Source organism: Nomascus leucogenys, chromosome 20 (assembly GCF_006542625.1).
Source record: "Nomascus leucogenys isolate Asia chromosome 20, Asia_NLE_v1, whole genome shotgun sequence".
NCBI lineage: Eukaryota > Metazoa > Chordata > Mammalia > Primates > Hylobatidae > Nomascus > Nomascus leucogenys.
In genome coordinates, this window is record NC_044400.1 from 2,030,035 (window position 1) to 2,049,401 (window position 19,367).

The window sequence follows — 19,367 nt, forward strand, 5'->3', positions numbered from 1 at the left end:
AAACACATAAAGAAGATTAAAAAAAAAAAAAAACAAAGAACAAGTGCCCCAATAGAAAAGAGTAACAAACATGGCAGGTATTAAATAAACTGTATCAATGATCATTTCGAATGTGAATGATCTAAACACACCAGTTAAAAGATGGTCAGGACGGATTAAAAAAAACGAGACCCAATTATATGCTGTCTATGAGGAACCTACTTAAAATATAAACACACTTTGAAAGGAAAGGAAGTAAGCTATACCACGCTAAGCCCAAACAAAAGAACGGCGGAGCAGCTCGATCCATCTCAGGCAGAACAAGGAAACTATCAGGAATGAAAAATGGCACTCCATACTGATAAAAAGATCATTTCTCCAAGAAGACATGACCACCCTTAACATGCATCTACTTAACAACAGTGTCTCAAAATATGCAAGGAAAAACCTGAAAGAACTACAAGGAGAAACGGCTCAATTCACTGTTACAGTTGGAGGCTTCAACACCCTCTTATCAGAAACAGACAGATCTCGCAGGCAGAAAATCAGTAAGGACACAGCAGAACTCAATAGCCCCATCAATCAACTGGGTCTAAATGACAATGACAGAACACTTCATCAACAGCAGAATTTATATTTCTCTCAAACTCATATGGAAAATTTACCTAGACAGACCACATTTGGGCCATAAAACACACCTAAATAAATTTAAAAGAATATAAAGTATATAAAGTAAGCTCTCAGACCACACTAAAATTAAACTGGAAATCAGTAACAGAAAGATAACTGAAAAATCCCAAGATATTTGGAGACTAAACTATCCACTTCTAAATAATGCATGGGTCAAAGAAGTCTCAAGAGAAGTTTAAGAACAGTTTGAACAAGAAAATGAAAATACAACCTATCAAAATTGTAGGATGAAACAAAAGCCATGCTTAGAGGAAAATTTATAGCATTGAATGTAAATGTTAGAAAAAAAGAAGGATCTAAAATCAATCATCTAAGCTTCCCATTAGGAAACTAAAAAAAGAAGAACAATGTAAGCCTAAAAAAAGAAGAAATAATAAAAATTGGCCAGGCGTGGTGGCTCACACCTGTTATCCCAGCACTTTGGGAGGCCAAGGTGGGTGGATCACCCGAGGTTGGGAGTTCGAGACCAGCCTGGCCAACATGGTGAAACCCCATCTCTACTAAAAATACAAAAATTAGCCATGCGTGGTGGCAGGTACCTGTAATCCCAACTACTGGGAAGACTGAGGCAGGAGAATCACTTAAACCTGGGAGGCGGAAGTTGCAGTGAGCTGAGATCACGCCACTGCACTTCAGCCTGGGCGACAGAGCAAGACTCCATCTCAAAAATGAATAAATAAATTAAAATAAAATAAAACAAAATCAATAATAAAAATTACAACAAAAAACAATGAAGCTGAAAACAGGGAACTCCACAGAGAAAAACCAACAAAACCAAAAGCTGGTTCTTTAAAATTGATAAATCTGTAGCCAGGTTAACCAACATTAAAAAAAATAAATAAAAAAGGAAGACACAAATTACTAACATCAGAAGTGAAAGAGGAGCCATCACTACTAATCCTACAGACATCTAAAGGGTAATAAAGAAACATTATGAACAACTCTATGCCCAGAAATTTGATAACTCAGATGAAATGGACCAATTCCTCGAAAGATATGAACCACCAAAACTCACACAAGGAAAAAGAGATCACCTGAATCAGTCTTTCTAGGGGCACGCCTACCCCCAGCTCCCTTTCTCTTTCCTGACTGAGACACACAGAGGGCCTTCACCACCATGTGAGCCAGGCAGCTGCATACTTCCCCTGTGGGCTTCAGCATTCCATTATTGCCTGAAACAGAAAGATCAGCATGTTGCTGTCACGTAGAAATTGGCTCTGAGCCAATTTCCTTCAACTCCCATAGAAACTCCACAATGAGACCCCTCCCTGTAGACATACTCAGGTCTCACTGTGGTCACAAGGAAGCTGCTGCCCCCTCTGTAGGCAAGTTCCCCTAACAAATGCTTTAAATGATCACTCAGTGTTTAGTGCTTCTCTCTTTGGAATCCCAGCCAGCCCCATCAAAGACGGGTTTGCGGCTATCCCTTGTGGGAACTCCCTACAGTCACTTTGGGGATAACCCTAGCCCTGGGTTCAGCCAGAAAAAAACAGGCTGTATCTATGAAAGAAATTAAATTGATCATTAATAACCTCCCAAAAAGGAAAGCACCAGACCTAGATGGCTTCACTGATGAATTCTACCAACTACTTCAGTGAGAAATGACACCAATTCTCCAAAATTTCCTCCAGAGAATAGAGGCAAACTATTCTGTATGATACTGTAATAAGGGAAACATAACGTTATGAACTTATCAAAATCCATAGAAAGATACCATACAAAGAGTAAACTTTAATGTAAACTATGGGCTTTGGTTAAAAACAATGTATCGGTACTGGTTCATGAACTGTAACAAATATACCATAGTAATGTAAGACTTTAGTAACAGACAAAACTGTGCTGTGGGAGGAATCATATGAGAGCTCTATGCTGTCTTCTTAGTTTTTCTGTAAACCTTAAACTCTCCCAAAAACAAACTTTATTAATTAAAAAATAATAGATCTAGAGGAACATTTCAACAACACTTCTCCCGCCAAAAAGACAACCATCAAAAGAGCTAGGGAAGAGGAGAGGAGAGGAAGACAGATTACTTAAAAGAAGCAACAGTGAGACTGACAGCTCATTTCTGAGCAGAACCAATGGGCATCAAAAGACAGTGGAATGATAGGTTCAAAGGGTTGTAGGCTGGTGGGTAGGACAGGCATTGATAACCTATGATTTTATACCCAGCAAAACTGTTCTTCAAAAATAAAAGTGAATTAAATATGTTCTTGATCCCAAGAAAATCAGATAATTCCTCAGCATGAAATCCATATCAAAGGAAACAAGGGGTATTTTGCAGACAGAAGAAAAATAATCGCAGATGGATGCTTAGAGATACAGGTTGCAATACAGGGGAATAAAAAGGGTTAGAAATGTGTACATATAAATGAATACACAAAAACAGTATCTTTTAAAACACATAAGTGTATGAATAAAGTACTTTATAGCAACAGCCTATGAATGGAGCAAAATGTAAACAGAAGAAAGGATTTTAAGACCCTTGGATTGTCTAGAAGGAAAAGAAGTATTAATTTTATTAGACTTTGTTAAGTATATAATAATAATCTATCTTATAATCACCAACATAGTCACTAAAATTACATAAAAGCACACATAACAAGATAACGATAATAAAGAAAATATTTATTCTATGATTAAGATGTTTTTATAAAAAGGAATAGAAACTAAAGGCAACTATTAAGATGGTTAATTTCAATGCAAATGTATCATTAATTACATCAGTTACAACTAGATTAAATATTTCGACTAAGAAATGATTTTTACGCTGAATATAAATACTTATATTTATATACTACATTTATAATGAAACAATTTAAAAATGCTCAAAATGAAAAGTGAAAAAGCAAAAGGTGCCGATACTATTAAACACTGGAAGCTGACATATCCGTATTAATATCCCACAAAGGAGATTTAAAAATCAAAACAATCCACAGAGATAAAGAATGTCTCATAATAACAAAAGGCAAAATTCACCAGGAAGATAATTCACAATTTATACGTGCCTAATAAAACAGCATCCAAAGACATACTGCAATAATTGACAAAATTAAAAGAAGAAATAGACAAAACTCACAATCATAATGGGAAATTTCAGTACAACTCTTGCAGGAGCTGAGAAAAAACATCATTACAGAAATGTGAAGAATAAGATTAACAAATGATACGTAGCTATTTACAAAACGCTGCACTCAACAATTGCAGAATACATACTATTTTCAAGTGTGTATGGGCCATTTACAAAGCTGACTTCCGATGGGGCCATAGAGCATTTCTTGGTAAGTTTTATGGGACTGGGGTCATTCAGAGGATAGTCTCTGAGCACAGGGAGATAAGGCTAGAAATCAATAAGAAGATACCTGAAAATCACCAAATGTTGAGAATTTGAGAAATTTGTTTCTGAATAGCCTATTGGTCAAAATAAAAATCACAATGGAAATTGATAAATGGTTTGAGCCCGATGATAAAGAAAATACAACACATCAAAACGTATGGTATGCAACTAAATTGACAACCTTAAATGCATATACCATAAGACAAGAAAGGATAAATATCAATTATCTATATATACAACTCAAAAGTTAGAATAACATCAAATTAGACTCAAAGAAAGTAACAAATTAATGAAATAAAATACATATGGGAAAAAATCAATAAAGCCAAAAGATGGTTCCTCCAAATGACTAATAAAATTGATAAACTCTTGATGAGACAGACTAAAAATAAGCAAATAACAATATTGAAAAAGACATAACTAGAGATCACAAAAATATTAAAAACATGACAATAAACTTTACACAAATGAATTTAAAAGTTTTGATAAAATGAAGTTTTAAAAGTTAAAAACTAACTTTTACCACAACTGAATAAAGAAAGAAAAGAAAATCTGATGTTTCAAAGCTATTAAAATAAATCAAGCCCAAATTTAAAATCTTCTAAACAAGAAACCCCTAGGCCCAGATGCTTTCATTGGTACACTCCACCAAGCAGTTAAAGAAGAAATATCACCAACCTTACAAAATGATTACAGAAAACAACAGAAGAGAACTTGCTAATATTTTCTAAGGCCAGAAAAGCCATAACATCAAAACCTGAAAACGACATTCTGAGAAATGAAAATTAATGACCTTTCTCCCCAATAAATGCAGATGCAAAATCCCTAATTAACGTACTGGCAAACCAAATAAAGCATTACACACAGAGCATAACCCATAGGCCATGCTCATTTATTCCTGGAATGTAAGTTTGGTTTAACATTTGAAAATCAATTAATTTAATGCGCATTAACAAAATATAGAAGAAAATCAAATGATCATCTCAATATTTGCAGAAAAGGCATTTGATTAAAATTCAACATACATTCATGATAAAAACTATGAAACAAAACTAAAGCAAAACCCTCTTAGCAAATGAGGAATAGAGAGAACTTTAATCTGAAAAGGATTTCCTTACTAAAGTCCTCAGCACGATCTTTAACAGTGAAATGTTGAAAGCTTTACTTCTGAGGATGCAAAACAAACACCAGCTATCAGCACGTCTGTTCAAAGCAGCATTGGCGATGCTAAGCCACAGATAAGAAGAGGCATGAAAGGTATGAAGATCAAGAAAACAATGAAAGCTATTATTAAATCACTCAATTATGAACATAGAAAAGTCAATATAATCTACAAATAAATTATTAAAGTAAGTAGATTTAGCAATGTTGCGGGACCAAAGTCAATAATCAAAGTCCAATTAGATTTCTACATATAAGCACAAACATTATTATTCAAAAAAACAAAACCTATGATATGTCCACCCAGAAAACATTATGAAACAATTTTGAGAGAAAATAAGTATGACCTAAGGCCGGACGCGGTGACTCATGCCTGTAATCCCAGCACTTTGGGAGGCCAAGGCAGGCGGATTACGAGGTCAGGAGATCGAGACCATCCTGGCTAACACGGTGAAACCCCATCTCCACTAAAAATACAAAAAATCAGCTGGGCGTGGTGGCGGGCGCCTGTAGTCCCAGCCACTCAGGAGGCTGAGGCAGGAGAATGGCGTGAACCTGGAAGGCGGAGCTTGCAGTGAGCCGAGATCACGCCACTGCACTCCAACCTGGGCAACAGAGTGAGACTCCGTCTCAAAAAAAGAAAAAAAAAAAAGTATGACCTAAACACATGTTAGCATATAGTACGCCCATGGATTAGAAGATTCAATATTGTGCAGATGTCATTTAATCAATGCATTCTCAATAAAAACTCTAGCAAGTCCGCTAGTGAGACTGACAGGTTGAGCTGTAAAATCTATGCGAAGAGGCGGATGGCCATGCAGAGCCAGGGCAGCCCTGATGCAGACAAGCAGAGAGGGCCACCCTATCAGGTAACGAGACTCTAAGTCTCAGGAATTGAAACTTGTGGTTTTGCCAAAAAGAGATGAACACACCAATGAAACAATACAGATTCCAGAAACAGCCAGTACAGAGCCAGCTCATGTGGAGGTGTAACCAGCACTGTGGCACGGAAGAAGGAGCAGCTTTGCAGTAAGTGGTGCTGAGTCCACTGGATACCCATGTTAGCAAGAAAAATGAAAAAAAATAAATAAATAAAGCTTCACACAGTGCAACAAGGCCGTGCAGGGCAACAAGGCTGTGCAGTGCCACGGTCAGTGTGAAGAAGCAAAGCCACCAAGAAGACAGGAGTGAAACCCTGGAACAGCCTGGAGGGTGGCGAAGCTTTCTTAAACAGGACACACACAAATCACAACCACAAAGGGAGGTAAAGATTGATAAATTAGATCTCATTAAAATGAAGAATTTCCGTTGAGAGTGTGAAAAGCTGATACGGAATGAGAGGAGACATTTGCAATACAAATACCTAACAAAAGATGATATAATCTCCCATTCTGTAGTGTTAGTCACAGTAGCCAAGAAATAAATTCAAATGCCCATTCACAGAAAATTTAAAAAATTATTATGTGATATACTCATAAGATAGAAATGAAGTAACACAGCAACAGAAACCAAACACAAAAGATTACATGCTGCACGGCTCCATTTCGCAACATTTTTAAAAATGAGCAAAACTAATTGGCGTACGGGAATTGGGAAGGCAGGGCTTTGGGGGAGGTGGAAGAGCCAGCAGGTGAACTTGGGGGCCCTGGTGACACCGTGTTCCCGACCGTGGAGCTGAGACATGCATGGACTGATTTCATCGTAGCCCCCTAAGTTGTATTCACAGGACAGAGCACTTTCTCTATGTCTGTTATGCTCTAATAAAAAGATTAAAAGGCAGTAATTTTTTTTTTTAAGCGAAACTCCGTAAGTCCCATTTACAAACAGCTCAGGGCAAACACACTCAGATGGAATCGTGAGCCCAGCTGGGACTCCAGAGGCCTGGAGGCCCAACTTTCCGGCAGTGGGAGAGCGAGGGCGGTGGGAGCTGGTGGCAGGCGCAGGGCACTCTGCATGACACACCCAGGGCAGTAGAAGAGGAGGAGCCCAGGAAGTTTCTAGGCAAGAGAGTGATTGATAGAGGGCAATTTGAGGTTAATGTGCAAGTTATGATTACAATGAGATGAGAGAGGGGAAAAGGAAAGATGGAGCCGAAGAGAAGTAAAAATCCAAGAACCAGAAAGAAGATCATCCCCAGCGCCCAGACACGAGTGCCGGGAGAAAGGTCTCTGGAAAGGGCAGATGTTGGCTGTCCCCTCCTGCACAGTCCTGTGGACACCGGGCTCACCACATTCAGGGAGCAGATGGAAATTGAGTCTTTGGCCCAAGCTGCTCCCCGTGTAATCCCAGCCTCATTTCTGCAGGGCACCCCTGGCTGGCAGAGAGGGCCCCAAAAACGCGGAACCCAGCGCTGTGTACAGGTGCGCATCCGCTACGCCCTGCGCCGTGGAACCCAGCGCTGTGTACAGGTGCAAGACCGCTACGCCCTGCCCCGCGCTCCGTGGAAGGTCCACACACAGCCTGAGGAGGTTCCCCCAGCCCGTAGTGAAGCCCAGGGTGCAGATCACAAAGTTTTCAGAGTCATCCAAACTCATTACCTTGTTAACTGGGTAAAAAGTCCAGTTCAATGGATGGTGACTGAATTAGAGGGCGATTGTAACAGAATGCAATTCTACTATTAATAATTTCCATATAGCAACTCGAACAAAGCACTGACAAAGTGTCACCAAACGCATTTCTTGCTTCACTTCTTTCATGAGCAGATAAGGCTAATTCACTTGCTTATGCTAATTAGAGCCTGTTACACGCGGGCCCCTGAACAGCCTTGATGTGCAGAGGCCCCTGGGTAAGCCAGGGCGCCAGCGACAGGCGGCCGGACCCCGCAGGAGGGGAACCTGCCCATCTGCGCTTGATGAAAATGCCTCCAAAACAAACCAGACGCCGCCCCGGCAGAGGAAACTAAGAATGAGGAGAAACAGTCTCCTTTCCCGATGAAAGGGTTCTCTCTAATGGGCACCAATGACCAGGTTCTGAAGGGCAATACCGTGAGTCAGCGAGCGTTTCCGGGGCCCCGTGGGAGGCGCCCTGCTGTCAGACGCGTTTCTGTCCTCCTCAGCCCCCAACCTGCTCCTGGTGCTCTCAGCCAACCTTGCTCAGCGCTTGATGATACCACGTCTCTCCCTTGGTCCCATTCCGTCCTCTCTGTTCTTCCTCATTTTTGCCTCAAGTTCCACAAGCCTCATTACAAGGTTATCTTATCTGACCAATAAACCTGGTTTACTGTTGACAAAGCTCTATTTCTGCTGGGCGACTGGATTCGGAGGAGCCCCCAGGAGAAAAAACGGTCCCCAGCCTTCAGCAGCATCTTTCCTCCAGCAACCAGCTGTGCGTTCTCCATGAACTGCACCTACACGAACTCTCCTGAAGGCAGCAGGAGGCTGAACACCAGGCCGCTCAGAGAGGAGGCACGGGGTCCTCTCCCACTGCTCACCCCTCTGCCTGCAGCTGCACCAGGCGCACAGAGCACGCTCCCTTCCCTGCCCCACAGCTGTCTCGGGGTTACCCTCAGCCAGCTCCTCCTCTGGCTTCCCGCTGTCACACCCTCCCCACTGGCCTCCACCACCCACGTGTAGCTGTGGGGGAGGGGGAAAGGGGGATGCTCTGGGCTCCCCATCAGCAAGCCTGGTTCTTACAATTTCAACCTCTGATAAAAAGCTCTACAACACCTATTGTAGGAAGGAGCGGAATCAATTACAATTTCCCGAGGCAATTTTACTTACATTTCACACTGCTCTATGACAAATTCCACTTCATTTGTGTTCGTTGCATAAATGCATTCCCCAGCATCCACCTGAACCAGCACCAGCCTCGTTACAGCAGCTCCTCACACCTGCGCTCTGGCAACGTGGGTGCCACGCACAGCTGGGAGGGCACTGGGACCATCCTGACAGGAAGCCATACCCAAGCCACAGTGGCTGCAGACGGCCCCTCACCAGGGAGGAGGATGTGACCCTCGCAAAGTCCAGCCAGCATGCCTGACCCACGCGGATATGGGGCCACGGGCCTGAGACAGGCCCTGTGCCACATGGCTCTATTTTCAGTGCAGTTTATTTGACAGGACACAGGGAGAAAGGAGAGCAGGGCAACACGGGAAACAGCGCAGTGGAGTCACAGCCCTGGGGCCACCACCCAGCCTGAGCAGTCAGTCAGGTTCCTTTCCTCTCCAGGCCTTCAGCGTTCCTATCAGCAAAACAGGGAATTCGATGGACTTGGTCTTCTACAGTTCAAAAATCTTACAGTGCTGCAAAGTCTAGATGGCCTTCTCCACCGACGGGTAACAGGCAGGCAGCCAGTGCCCAGGCCTGGTGCCAAGGGGTTTCCACGCATCAGCTCCCGGATGCCTCATTCATGCGGGACGCCCAGCCCCAGTCCCTGCCCAGTGCCTGGAACAGAACAGGTGCTCAGGAACTGTGTATTCAATTAAAAAATGAATGAGTGAAACCATCAGCCGATCAGTCCTCGGAACCACCTCCTGAGGTAGGCTGGAGTCCTCCCTCCCTTTCAGATGAGGATGAGGCTCCTGGTGAAGGCGCGCACCCCAGGTCTCCAGCCTCCGTGACGCCAAGCCTGGGCTCTTGGGCATCATGCTAATGGGCAGGTGGGAAAGCGCTTACCCAGCCCTGGGCTCTAATAGCTACCTGAAGACCCCGGGCAGCAGTGATCCCACCAGTCCTGAAAAGATTCAGGGCACATCCATGGTCAGGAGCAGGCCATTACCCAAACGGCTCTGACGTCAGGGTCCTTCCTCAGCTGAAAGCTCATCTCAGCTGGGGAGAGCTGGCCTTGCCTTCGTCTCCTTCAGAGCTGTGCTAGTCTGAGTGGGGCCAGAAATTAGCATGAGGAGGATTCAAAACAAGATGACTCACCCACGGGAAGTACCTCCCACCAGGCTCGAGGGACCCTGTGCTGCTTCTGGCATTTTGAGTTCACGCCCAGAGCTGTGGGCTCCCACCAGGGTCAGGCCAGCTCCTAGCAAGTGGTGAGGGGGGTGGCACCGCCCTGCTCTCCCGGAACTCAGCCTGGAGAGGGAGGCAGATGTGAGCACTGTAAAAACAGGCGAGGCTGGGCAGGGCACTCAGGGGGCCCCACACCAGGAAGGAAGACCCACTCTGCACAGAGGGAGAGTGTGCACGGGGCAGGGGGGCAAGGCGCCCCCGCAGAAGGACGCGGAGCGGGCACCAGCTGAGAAGACACCCCCAGCCCACTGGCATCACGCGTCTACTGCCTTCTCGGGGTACAGCAGCGTGGGCTGAGGACACCTAGCTGACGCTGCCACTGACTGGACACGATAAATAGACGCAGAACTCCGAGAGCTCACACTCCCAGCCCAGCACCTCACTCATACACTCGCCAGCCAGGCACCACGCGCCAGGCCCTGTGCTGGCCAGGAGGTGGGCCCTTCGATCATCCCATTCTCACAGAGACAGGCTGGGTGCCGCAGGTGTGAGTAAAGCGCCCCAGGGGCACAGAACACATGGGTGCAGAGCCCCAGTTTGAACGAGCCCAGATGACCCAGTCACCCCTGTCCTCGCCTGCTTCACTGCACTAGAACTAAAGGAAACCAGATGGATACTCCATGGAGCAAGGCCTTGAAAGGCTGTGGGCACCGAAGCAGTGGAAGGAATGACAGAGAAAGACCAGCACGCTTCGCCACACCAACACCTCCGCGGGTCCCAAAACACCACTTAAAAACACAAAAGGTAAAACACAAACTGGGGAAAACGTGCCACAAATACATGAAAACCTTTTACAAATCAATAGGAAAATCACTAACACGGTAATAGAAAACTGGGAAAAATCAACAGACAATCAACAGAAGAAACGTTAACTGACAAACACAAAATTCATTAAGACCCGTTCCTCACCTGGCGTGGCAAGAAGTAAAAGGCTAACACCCAGCACAAGTGAGGCCGTGAGGGCTGCACGCCACGCCTGCTGGGACAGCGGCCACGGGCACTTCTGGAAAATGAGTCGGCAACACTAGCCAAGGGTCCTGAAGGTGTTCACGCCCTTCCACTCAGTAACACTTGCCTAAAAAGTAATCAGACTGCGGTGGGAGGCCGAGGCGGGAGAATCACCTGAGACAAGCCTGGGCAACATAGTGAGACCCCATCTCTACAAAAAAAAATTTTTTTTAATTAGCCAGGTGTGGCAGCATGCACCTATAGTCCCAGCTACTGGGGAGGCTCAGGCAGGAGGATATACTGAGCCCTGGAGTTCAAGACTGCAGTGAGCCAAGATGGCGCCACCACATTCCAGCCTGGGCGAGAAAGCAAGACCCTGTGTCTAAACAAATAAATAAATAACGAATCAGATATGGGGAAAGAGCTGTGTCCAAGGATGTTGCACACATTAGCAACAATAATGAAAAAATTAAAAACAAAGCTACATTTCCAATAATGAGTTTCCTTTTATTTATTTATTTTTTTTGAGACGGAGTCTTGCTGTTGCCCAGGCTGGAGTGCAATGGTGTGATCTCGGCTCACAGCAACCTCTGCCTCCCGGGTTCAAGTGATTCTCCTGCCTCAGCATCCTGAGTAGGTGGGACTACAGGCACACGCCGCCACGCCCAGCTAATTTTTTGCATTTTAGTAGAGACGGGTTTCATCGTGTTGCCCAGGCCGGTCCGAACTCCTGAGCTCAGGCAATCCACCCGCCTCGGCCTCCCAAAGTGCTAGGATTACAGGTGTGAGCCACCGCGCCCGGCCAAGAGTTTACTTTTGCTATGTCTATACAAAGAAACATCGTACAGCCAAAAAAGATTTTATTTTCAAGGAATGTTTAATGGCACAGACACTGGCTGCAATAAAATGTGACAAGTGCAGGAAGCACACAAGGCTGCCAGCTCTGCCACAGCAGTCTCCACACTCGGCTGCCCCCATGGCACCTGCACACGTGGGTGTCCGTGAGTGCTTACTGGTTGGCTGATAGATTGGCTGAATGAATGAACAGGGGAGGAAGGGAGAGGAGAAGGGAGACGTGGAGATGAAATGCACGCCATGTTCTTGGTGCTACCTCTGGGTGCAAGAGTCAGGTCTTTTTCAATGGCCTCTTTATACTTTTTGATCAGTCCCCAAGCTTTGCACATGTCCAGTGTTATAGTCAAAGAGGGCTGCATGTTTTCAGAGTCCAGTGGTCACAGAACTCACACCCATCTACTCTGCAGACCCAAACCTGAGGCCCAGCAGCACAGGGGGCCACAAGTCCACACTGGGGCTGGCCCCACAGAGCTGGGAGCTCAGGGAGGGACACAAACTCCACAGGAAAGCCAACAGCAGATGCCTCATTTCTGAGTGAAGAAACGCCAGACACGATGTGGGAGAAAACAGGAAACCAGGCAGCCCAGAGGGGCCACATGACCCCACAGACAACCCCAGGGACACACAGACCACACACAGCCCAAGGACATGCTGAGAAATGTGAGCCAGAGTCCAGGCTCCCAGGCATGAGTGCAGGAGCGCTGACAAGTCGGGACAGAGCCGGGGTCCAGGCTCCCAGGCAGGAGCGCTGACAAGTTGGGACAGGAGAGGACGATGCGTTCCTGCGCCACCTCCCTGCAGGGAAGCAGAGCTCCAGCTCGAATCCCTTAGGGTTGGCTGAGAGTCCTCTCTGGACAAAGTGTCTCGTCTGAGGAGGACAATCCACCCAGTTGTGAGTTTGGGCTCTTCCTACAAAGGCCAATATATCAAAATTACATCCCATGGAAGCCCAGGCTGTCACTGGAGAGCATTCCCCACAGCTCCAGGCATTGGTAAATCAAAGGCCTGAATCCACTGTGGGTCCTCTTTTAAACAGAAGACACGAGCAAGAGCTTACCCCTAAAGGCAACCCAGCAACCCAGACATGTGCCTGTCCCACCTCCCCAAGGCCAGGGCTCCTGATCGGAGGTGCTGTGAGGAGCCCAAGCAGGTGTTGGAAATGACACTGGGTACCTAGAACCCTAAGAACTAGGCTGTCTACAGATGGAGACCAACCAGGTGGGAGGTGGTCAGCTAGATCCCACCAACGCCACGCACACCCACCAACGCGCACGAGCCACACTCCGCCTCCTGAACACTCCTCCCACAACTCCCCCGCAGCACGAGCTTCCGCGCACCCACCCACGCGCAGGAGCCGAGCTCCACCTGCCGCACGCTCCTCCCACAGCTCCCCCGCAGCACGAGCTTCCAGGCACCCACCAAGGTGTCCAGCCATGCAGCAAACGTGGATCAGGCCCGGGTACACATCAGATCTCACCGGCTCCAGTGCCCTCTGCCAGGTGGAAATTGCAGCTCCTTCTTTGTCTTAATAGACTCTTTTTTTTTTTTTTTTTTTAGAATGGGTTTATATTTGGAAGAATGGAGAAGATGGTAGAAACTTTTCACATATTCCACACCCAGGTGCCCCACTGTTAACATCTCACACGAGTACAGTGTGCTGGCCACAGTAAGGAGCCAGCATGGACCCGGGCACGCCTTGCTCTCCTGGACTACACAGACACTGTGCTTCTTACAAATGGAAGGTTTGTGGCCGTCCTGCCTTCGGAGAGGCTGTCGGCACGATGTTCCCAACAGCATGTGCTCCCTACACGGCTCTGTCACATCTGGTAATCCTCACGGCGTTTCAGACATTTTATCACTGTTATATCTGTTGTGGTCTGTAATGGGTGATCTCTGATCTTACTACTGTCATTGATTCTGGGGCACCATGTCCTCACAGTATTTCTGACACTGTCTCACTATTATATCTGTTGTGGTCTGTGATCGGTGGTCTCCGATCTTACTGTTGTCATTGATTCTGGGGCACCACACGCTATGCTCCTCAGACAGCAAAAGCTTCCCCGACCAACGCTGCGTGTGTCTGGCGGCTTCACTGACTGGCCATCTCCCTCCCTTCCTCTCCTTGGGCCTCTCTATTCCCTGGGCGACACAACAGTATTAAAATCAGGCCAATTAATAACCCTACAACGGCCTCTAAGCATTCAAGAGAAAGGAAGAGTCGCATGTCTCTCCTTTAAACCAAAAGCTAGAAAGGATTAAGCTTAGTGAGGAAGGCATGCCAAAAGCAAAGATAAGCCGAAAGCCAGGCCTCTCGTGCCAAACAGCTCGCCAAGTTGTGAATGCGAAGGGAAAGTTCTCGGAGGAAATTAAAAGTGCTGCTCCACTGAACACACCAATAAGAAAGTGAAACTGTCTTATTGCTGATACGGAGAAGTCTGAGTGGTCTGGATAGATCACACCAGCCCCAACATTTCCTTAAGTCAGAGCAAGTTCTATGAGGCTGAGAGAGGTGGGGAAGCTGCAGAATTCAAGTGTGAAGCTAGCAGAGGTGGGTTCGTGAGGTTTACATTAAGAGGCCGTCCCCATCACATAAAAGAGCAAGGTGAAGCCGCAAGTGCTGATGGAGAAGCTGCAGCAAGTTCTCCAGAAGATCCAGCCAAGAAGGTGTCCACACTAAACACCAGATTCGCAGTGCACATAAAACAGCCTTCTGCTGGAAGATGCCGTCTAGGACTTTTACAGTTACAGAGAAGTCGACCCCTGCCTTCAAAGTTTCAGAGGACAAGCTGACGCTCTTGTTAGGAGATAATGAAGCTGATGACTTTTTTTTTTTTAAAGGCACAGTCTCACTCATTCTGTCACCCAGGTTGGAGCACAGTGGCACGATCTCGGCTCACTGCAACTTTCGCCTCCTGGGTTCAAGCAATTCTCCTGCCTCAGCCTCCCAAGTAGCCGAGATTACAAGTGTGTGCCACCACGCCTCACTAATTTTTTGTATTTTTAGTAGAGACAGGATTTCACCATGCTGGCCAGGATGGTCTCCAACTCCTGACCTCAAGTGATCCGCCCGCCTGGACCTCTCAAAGTGCTGGGATTACAGGCATCAGCTACTGCGCCTAATCTAAGCTTTTTATTTTGATCCAATTACAGATTCACATGGAGCTATAAAAAATAATACAGAGATCACAAGTAGCATTTATCCAGTTCTTCCCAATAGCAACATCACAGTATCACAACCCGTATGCTGACAATGACATAGTCACGATACAGAACATTTTATCACCACAAAAACCCCTCAGGTTGTCCCTTCACAGCCACGATTCCTCCTGTGCGTCTCCGTAACTCACGGCGGCCATCCACAGGCTTTCTATAACTTCAGCCTTTTAATAACGTCATACAAATGGGATCATGCAGCACACGACCTTTAAGGACTGGGCTCTTCACTCTGCTAAACTCCCTGGAGATCTATTCAAGTTATGTTTATCCACAGTTAATTTCCTTCTTAGTCCTGAGTAATACTCTGTGTGATGGAGGCACTACCGTCGTTTAACCATTCACCACCGAAGGACATCAGAATTCTTTCCAGTTTTTGACCATTATGCAAAAGCTGCTAGGAACAGTCCTCTGTCGGTTTTTGTCCAAACCTCGGTTTTATTTCACTGGAATCGACACCCAGGAATGCGACTGCTGGTCATATGGGAGCTGCAGTGCAGTTTTTAAGAAACCCTCGAGCTGGTTCCAGAGTGGCTGCGCCCTGTCATTCTCCCATCAGCAAGGCACCAGAGATGGAGTTTCTCTACACACTGACTGGCATTTGATGGTGTCCATTTTTAAACTTTGACAGGTGTGCAGTGACACCTCACTGTGGTTTTAACTTGCATTTCCCTAATGACTAATGATGTTGAACATCTTTTCACGGGCTTAACTGTCGTCTGTATATGTTCTTTGGTAAAAATGTCTGTCTATATCTTTTGCTCATTTGCTAATCAGGTGTGTCTGTTTTGTTTTTCTATTACTGAGTTTTGAGAGTTTTCTTATCTATTACAGATAACAAATCGTCTTTGTCAGATATGAAGCTTGCAAATATTTCCTCCCTATCTCTACCTTGTCTTTTCATCTCTTCACAGGATCTTTCACGGGGCAAAAATTTTAATTTTGATGGAGTCCAACTTCAGTTGACCCAAGTAGAAGGAACGAAATAATAAAGATTAGAGCAAAAATAAGTGAAATAGCACAAAAACAATAAAAGAAATCGGTCAAGCCTAAAGTTGGTTCTGTGAGAAGAGCAACAGAATTAACAGAAACTTTTAGCTGGGCCAACCAAGGAAAAAAGAATGAGGGTGCAGATCACTGCAATCGGGAGTGAAAGAGACACCATAGCTGACCTTCCAGAGGTAAAGACTGTAAAGGAGTAATATGAATAGCTGCATGTCAAAAATTAATAACAGAGGTGAAATGAACAAACTCCTAAAAAGACAAAAGCTATCAAAACTGACTCAAGAAAAACACAGATAAGCTGAGTAGACCCACAGAACAGTGAAGAGACTGGATTAGTCTCGAAGACGCTGCCTGCTGCCTCTGCGGCTCCATCTCAGCTCCTCCAGACCCTCTCAGATCCCCACGACTGGAATGCTGGATCTTGTGTTGTGGCCCCACTGGCACCGGGGACTTTGTTCCTTTTATTCCATCGTATTCCCAGGTCCCATTGGTGCTGGGAACTTTGCTCGTTTTATTCCATCGTATTCTCTCTGCTGTTCAGAATGGGCAGATGGGCAGTTCCTACTGGTCCATCTCTGAGTTCATGAACGCGCTCCTGTCGCTTCCATTCTGCTGCTGACCTTATATCCATCACGTTCTTCTTTCCATTATTGGCATTACCTACATTTTCTGTCTCCCAGCTGCTGTTTCCCTAGTCCTTTGCTGGGGAGCGTCAGTATTTTGGGGATGTGCTTCCTTAGCTCCAAGTCTGGGATGGAAGAGGCAGACCAGGAAACCTGGGCAGCTCCCCGCCACGCTGTTCCGAGGCCCCTGGCCTCCATCCCGCAGAGGCTCACTATGCTTATTCCATAGATAATGCCCAGGGCTCTTCCTTATACTTAACAAAAGGATCAAAAAAATGCGTCAGCTCCATCTTCCTGCAAACAGAGGTCTTTGGAATCGCTGCTCTTTGGAATCGCTGCTCTTTGGAATCGCTGCTCTTTGGAATCGCTCATTCGGCCAGTGCTGATTTAGAACCTTCTACGTGACGTGCGCCGTCATAGGGGCTGCCCTGAGAAGCCTGGCTTCACAATCACGTGAGTCTCTCACTGTTGGCTGCTGAGAACCACAGAAGAGCTCTCAGCACACAAGGGCTCTGTCCTACCCCCCTGCACTGAGACACCGCCCGCCACAGCAGGACTTCCTGAAGCCTCAGCTACAGCACCCCCAGAGTTCCTGTCAGAAAAAGCTCAGGGCTGTCAGGAGCATTTGCCCTTGGTTCTACCACATCTGACAACCGGCCCCTGCCCTGCCTCCCATTCCTAGCACAGTTACTTCGGAAAATCCGAGCTAACAATTGTGAATCCTTCCTCAGTCCCTTGGAGACACACATGCCTGCACCTCCTACAGCTCTGAGATGTCCTTCTCAAGGACCAAGAGCAACCCTCTGGAACATAATCATCAGGAAAACAGGCCTGTCTCCCCATCTGGGGCTGGGGAAGGGGAGCAGGAGCCCATCCCCGCCAGCCCCAACCTGCCAGCTCGTAGCAGAGTCAGCTCATCACATTCATGCTACCCAACCCTCTTGCTGCTTTCTGTAATTTTTCACTTCCCTGACTCCATTTGGGCACCTGCTCCCCACACTCCCTTTAAAACGCCCGGTCACATCTGCACAAACCTGAAAGGAGCTCAGCTGTGTCCCCTGCTGTCAGCAGCAACTGAATAAAATCTGTTTTCTCCACTTTAACTTACATCCAGCTGCGTATACCTTTGACATGGGTCACAACTGACACTCAACATGAGTTGAATTAAACCAGATGAGGAAGAGCTTTGAAGGCACACCATCAAGTGACAGGTCACTAACCCTCTCTTTGCCTGAGGAGAGTAGGAAACTCCACAAGACAGTCTCACTTCCGCGCTGCAAAAATGTCAACTCTCACCATGGTAGCCCACAGTGGGGGAGGGATACTGAACACAAAACTCACTCAGATGCCTGCTTTGGCCTGGCCACGCTGCACCCAGCTCCCCGCAGCATCTCCTGCTCTGTTCCAGAGAGGCGAGCAGAGCCTGCGTCCTACCCAGCCAAGGCCAGAAAGAACTAGCTCCCTGGGGAAGCAGCAAGGGACCATCCAAGAAAGACTCAGACACACACACACACACAGACACACACATGCACACGGACATGCACACAGCCACACAGGCACACAGATGCACGCGCACACATACGTACACACATACGTACATCCACACATGCATATGCTCACACACACATGCACACGGACATGCACACACAATGTACACACACATACACATGCACGTGCACACACACACACGGACACAGACACACACACACACAGGCGCACGTACACACATACATAGACACACGCACATGCACACACACACGTACATGAACACAGACACACACGCAGACGCGTGCAGACACAGGCACACGGACACATGCACAGACACGCACACGGGCACACACAGACAGGCACAAGGGCACGCACATGGCATACCTAACTGCCACCACCTACCTTTTCACACTCCAGCCACCCCAGAACCCTGGCTTTTAGACTCTGCAGCTAAAATACACCCAATGATGGTTTCAACGTTCACTTATTCATTCAACAAACACTTGGTGATATGGTTTGGATGTCTGCTCCCTCCAAATCTCAGGTTGAAAAATGTTTCCCAAAGGTGGAGGTGGGGCCTGGTGGGAGGTGTTGGATTATGAGGGCGGAATCCTCACCAATGGCCCAGAGCCATCCCCTGGGTGAGGAGTGTTGTTGGACTGAGTCTGGAACCTCAAGTGTCTCTCTCGCTCCTGCTCTTGCCATGTGACGCGCCTGCTCCTCCCTCGCCTTCTGCCATGATCAGAAGCTTCCTGGTGCCTCAGCAGAAGCAGATGCCGGCGCTGTGCTTCCTGTACAGTCTGCAGAATGACTCAGCCTCAGGGATTCCTTTATAGAGACACAAGAATGGACTAACACACCTGAGGAGCCTTTACACACGCACACGTCCACGTCCACATCAAGGCAGTGCTGCTGAGGGCCAGAGGATGCTGCCACAGGCTGACCCCAAGAAGCTGAAAGTCACCTTCACCAAGAAGGATGGGCTTCCGGGAAACACAGCCCTGCACTTAGAAACTTCAGACCCTACTCTTCACAATCTCTTTATTTATAAAATTGCTTATGCGAAGATATTTCCACACATAATGCATTCAGTTATGCAGCGTAAGGTGGGGCCGG

The 19,367-nt window shown here is 46.6% G+C and overlaps 1 protein-coding gene across 10 annotated transcripts in view; it reads right to left on the reverse strand.

Moving 5' to 3' along the window:
- MAD1L1 (mitotic arrest deficient 1 like 1) overlaps positions 1–19,367 on the reverse strand; it is a 408,034-nt gene that overhangs the window by 201,663 nt on the left and 187,004 nt on the right. The window contains exon 1 of one of the 10 annotated variants that reach the window (XM_030801347.1): positions 13,268–13,284. The exons of the other annotated variants lie outside the window; for them this stretch is intronic. The gene's annotated coding sequence lies outside the window, so the exon portion shown is untranslated. Of the gene's footprint in view, positions 1–13,267; positions 13,285–19,367 lie in introns of those variants that run through there. 10 annotated transcript variants of the gene reach the window in all.